A 5502-nucleotide genomic window follows, 5' to 3' on the forward strand; every position below is an offset into this window, starting at 1 on the left:
CATTTGTGCGGTGTGACTATTGCCATTTAAAAATTAATTTCTTACTGCATGTTGTCAGACTTATTGAGTATTGTTGAAGCTGCACTTTGATGGACCTTGATGGAATGGGCAAGAAAGACCTATTTTCCTTACAGTGACCCAGAATATAGATTTTACATAATGGCTTGGAAGAGAGGGGAGTTGCAGAGAAACTTTATTGCCTGGAAGGATTAGGTCAGAAAGCTTTTCTTGCACACAGATACATCATGGGCTAAATGGCCTCTGTGCTGTAAATGTTTTCAGTTTCTGTGTATAAAATAATAAATAAGAAAAGATAAGGTGGACCCAGTATGTACAAACAAGGAGCAGAAGTAGGCCATTCAACCCCTTGAGCCTGCTCCGTTATTTAATAAGATCATGGCTGATCTGATAGTAGAAACATAAATTTAGAAATACTCAGGTCAGACAGCATTTGTGAAGAATGAATTGCTCTTAAATTCCTCAGTTCTATTTAATGATGCTTGCCATTTTCTGATTGCAATATTTAAGCTGTTGCAAATACTCCAATGACTCCTGTAAAAATGAATTAGAATGGAAATGAAAGAATGCCATAGTATACGGACCAAGTGCTGGAAAATGAGATTAGAATCCCATTAGGTACTGATGGCTGGCACTAACACAATGGACCAAAGGGTCGCTTTCTGTACTGTAAAAAAATTCTGACCTGTTCTAGTAGTCACAGTATTTATATGGTTGGTTGAGAAACATTTCTGGTCAATGGCGACCCCCCAGTTTGTTGATAGTGATTGGTTCATTAATGATGGTGCCATTGAATGTCAAGTTGAAATGGTTAGGTGATTTAGCATCCTGGGGTAGGCTGCTTGTAATAAAATGGTTCGTGGGGTAGTTTACTCTGTGAGAGAATACTCCTATCCTTCCTGTATACCCAAGCTTGTAGCTCTCTCATATTCTGCTGCACAATAAATTAGTTCCAGTAAATGAATATAAGAAAGTGTAACTTCCCCTATTATTGTGCTGCTACTTTGAAATCTAGTCCTTTCTCTAAATGACTATGTGGGGGGTGGTGAGTGTCTGGAACAAACTGCCAGAGATAGTAGTAGAGGCAGGTACAATTTTGTTTTTTCAAAAAGCATTTAGATATTTACATGGGTAAGATTGGTTGAGAGGGACATGGCCAAACATGGGCAATTGGGACTAGCTTAATGGTAAAAACTGGATGGACTGATACTTATCTGAGAAAGAATTCCTGACTCAGTAGTTATACATGTTGCACCCTTGTTCAGTTCAGCTTGAATTTCTCAGATCGACAAAATAAAGAACTGAAAACTGATTCTTCTCTTCAGTTTTCCATTAGGAAACCAACCGACACATGACACCAGTGAGCGCAATTTTAAAATAGCCTTCACAGTTTTAAACAAACTTACAAAAGACAAGAAGGTATATTTTGTTCAACATTCTGCCTGGCTAATGCTTAGTTTCCAGTCATAGCAAAGAGGAAATGTGGACAGTGATCCACTGGGCTGTAATTTGCTCTGCTATTCCACCCTAAATTGATGGAATAATAGAGCAACATGGACCTGCTGCCTCACCATCCTGATGTGGATTATCAATTTCAATCCAAACGGAACTACTCAGCTCCTTTCCATGGTAACTATATAAAGATTAGAATCATAGAATCCCTACAGTGCAGAAGGAGGCCATTTGGCCTATCAAGCCTGCATCAACAACAATCCAACAACACTCCCTATCCCCATAACCCCATGTATTTACCCCGTTAGTCACCCTGACAGGAAGGGGCAATTTAGCATGGCTGATCAACCTAACCCGCACATTTTTGGACTGGGGAGGAAACTGGAGCACTCGGAGGAAACCCATGCAGACACAAGAAGAACATGCAAAACTCCTCATAGGCAGTGACCCAAGCCAGAACTTAACCCAGATCCCTGGTGCTATGAGGCAGCAGTGCTAACTACTGTGCCACCATGCTGCCCAGGGTCTTCCAAATCTGGAGGCCATCCAGGAGGGTAAATGTCAGCAACCATTGATTCTTGGATCTTCAGGATTACTCCATGAAACCCCTAGGTCAATTAATCTACATAAATTCTGGTGCAAACCTCATCATCTTGTTTGTTGGACCTTTTTGTGGTTACCACATCAGTGTAGAGAGAAAAACCTTTAAGCAGTAAATAGGAAACACCCTTTCCCATCTTACTGTAAAGTCCACATTTGCCCTATGTCTAGTTCAGTGCAGGTGAATGTGATACTGGTCCAGTTTTGGGTGTGACACACACATTGCATCTGCCAAAGGAGGCTGAAGTACTGACCACCCAAAATTGGACTTTGGGCCTCAGCTTAATATTTTGGGTGACATAGTAGCACAGTGGTTAGCACTGCTGCTTCACAGCTCCAGGGACCTGGGTTTGATTCCCGACTTGGGACACTGTCTGTGTGGAGTTTGAACATTCTCCTGGTGTCTGCATGGATTTCCTCCCATTGTCCAAAGATGTGTGGGTTAGGTTAATTGGCTAAAAAATTGCCCCTTAGTGTCCTGAGATGCATAGGTTAGACAGGTTAGCGGGTAAATGTGTAGGGATATGAGGGTAGGGCCTGGATGGGATTGTCTGCACTGTAGGGTTTCTATGATTTCTATGATCTAGTATCTGACCCATCTCCAGAAATAGTCCGCTCATGGTGAACTATGGTTAAATACTTAGAAATGGATCAGGGGAGGCATAATGGAAGGTTAGGTGTTGGGGGAGGCTGGGGAATGGCAATCATAGGATCCCTACAGTGTAAAAGGAAGCCATTCAGCCCATCGTGCCTGCACTGACAACAATCCCACCCACGCCCTAACCCCTTAATCCCATGTATTTACCCTGATAGTTCCCCTGACTCCAAGGGGCAATTTATTATGGCCAATCTACCTAACCTGCACATCTTTAGATTGTGGGAAGAAACTGGAGCATCCGGAGGAAATCCATGCAGACATGGGAAGACCATGCAAACTCCACACGGACAATGACCTAAGCCAGGAATTGAACCTGGGTCCCTGGTGCTGTGAAGCAGCAATGCTAACCACTGTGCCACCATGCCGCTCTCATCTGTCAGTGGTTCTTGAATGTGCTGTGGAGCAACAAAAGCACTAATACTCCTCCTGTCTTCAAATCATTTTTTTCAAACTTATATTTTTCGTAGTTTGTGAGTGGCCAGAAGGTGCTAGCGGTCCAGTAGGCTGCATGGGTGCCATGAATTGGGCATAGCTCTTCCTGAAATGAACAGCACAGCTCTGTAACAACCTCCTAGTTAAACTTCAAAGCATTGATTATAATAATATAATCCCATAAGCTATAAACCAGAAGAAAGCAAAAACATTAACCATACAAGGTTATAGCAAGTCACCTCCCAACATATATATATATTAAATCATTCATGGGTGTGGCCATCACTGGCTATTTATTGTCCATCTTTAATTGCCCTTGGGAAGGTGGTGGTGTCCAGCCTTCTTGAACTATTGAAGTCCTTACATTGTAGGAACACTTACATTGTTGTTAGGAAGGGAATTCCAGGATTTTGACCCAGTGACAGTGATGAAATGGCAATATATTTCCAAGTCAGCATGATATGTGATTTCGAGGGATCTTGCAGGTGGTGGAGTTTCCATGAATCCTGCTGCCCTTGTCCTTCTAGGTGATAGAATCATAGAATCTCTGCAGAAGGAGGCCATTTAGTCCATCGAGCCTGCACCAACAACAATCCCACCTAGGCTCTATCTCTGTTCCCCTAAGCATTTAGCCTGCTACTGCCCCTGACAGTAAGAGGCAATTTAGTATGGCTAATCCACCTAGCCCACATATCTTTGCGCTGTCTTAGAGGTCTGAAATTTGGAAGATGCCATTGAAGGTGTCCTAGTGAGATGCTGTAGTTTCTTTTTATAGATAGTACACTACTTCCACTGTGTGTGTTAGGAGGAGTGGACGTTGAAAGTGGTGGACTGAGTGCCAATCAAGCAGGCTGCTATGTTCTGTATGGCATTGAGCTTATTGAGTGTTGTTGGAGCTGGACTCAACAAGGGAGTGGAGAGTATTCCATCTCACTCCAGACCTGTGCCTTGTAGCTGGACAGTCTTCAGGGAGTTAGGAAGCGAGTTAGAATAGAGCTAACATTTCAAGCCTGGATGACCTTTTATCATAAGGGGTCAAGCACACCAGCATCACCTGAGCTTCTGCAGGTATTATAGGATCAGAGGTTCCAAAGAAGACTAATATCAGACTCAAAATGTTAACCCTGTTTCTCTCTCTCTCCACAGATGCTGCTAAACCTGCCGAGGTTTTCCGCCACTTACTGTTTTTATTCCCAATCTACAGCATCTGCAATATTTTGCTTTTGCTGTCTGCAAGTTAGGTGAGTGGCCCTTTAAATAATGCCAGTGTGGACACCCTTATGTTGCATCTTCAGCTGGGAGAGGGTGTTAAGAAGACTTGTATAGTCCAATTTGTCAGAACATATCCCAACTTAGTGTTAAAAGCTGATAGAAGCCACAATCTAAACACTCTGCACACTTCCAGACATGCATGGTGTGGCAAGCCCATACCAGTGCCCTGTCCATCAAACTGGTAATGTTCCAGTATTTCATTTCAGAAATATCATAGCCCCAACACCAGTGGTGTAACAGAGCTGAATTTCATGGGCAAAATATTGAGGGTGATGACAAACTTTATTGCCAGCCCCAGTATTGGCACTATTGCAAATTGACAGACTGGAGAATTGTGGGATCCCACACCTAAGCTGCATCAATATTGCAATGCAATTTTAAAATTAAAATAGTCTAGTTGAACAGGAAGTGATCTTGATTCCAAATTAGAAACACCAAGAACTTGCAGGAGGTAGGAGCTGTCTGCCTGACACCCACAGCAAAGGCAGGAAGCAGCCACACTAGGTGGAGAGTTGCAACTCCTTTACCAATTAGAGCAGGCAGCTTCTTGGAAGGTGAGGCTAAAACAGCCATGTTCAGCAAGGTTTGGTGCAGCACTCTTACAGGTGCTGGTTGGTCACTCAGATTTCAATGCAAAGCAACGGCAGAGAAAATGGCCATGGCGAATTTAACAGTTGTATACATGCATAAGACCGCTGGCGCTCGCCGGGAAAAGAATTAAAAATTCCAAATGAGAATGGACAGGCTCTTTAATGAGCTCCTTAATGTGCTTAAGGGGGAATTAATTAGAAGTGAATGTGTTTCCCATTGCCTCCCCCACTAGCCCTTTGAAAATTCAAACTGTCCTGGAGGCATTGGGATTCCAATATGACCTCTGGGGACCATCATTTTCAAAGCCAGCTAGCCCACACCAGTACTCGATCTCATGGCCCTTTAAAAATCCCAGCCCACTTCTTTGAATTGGATGCTACAGCTCTGCAAATGAATGCTGAACTATGGCCAATATCAGAGAAGTTGTGCCAGTGCCTGGCCTGGTCTAATGACCAAAGAAGACAGCATGGCTCTGATAT

Source organism: Carcharhinus amblyrhynchos, chromosome 8 (genome assembly GCF_965287045.1).
Source record: "Carcharhinus amblyrhynchos chromosome 8, sCarAmb.v2.hapA, whole genome shotgun sequence".
Lineage (NCBI taxonomy): Eukaryota > Metazoa > Chordata > Chondrichthyes > Carcharhiniformes > Carcharhinidae > Carcharhinus > Carcharhinus amblyrhynchos.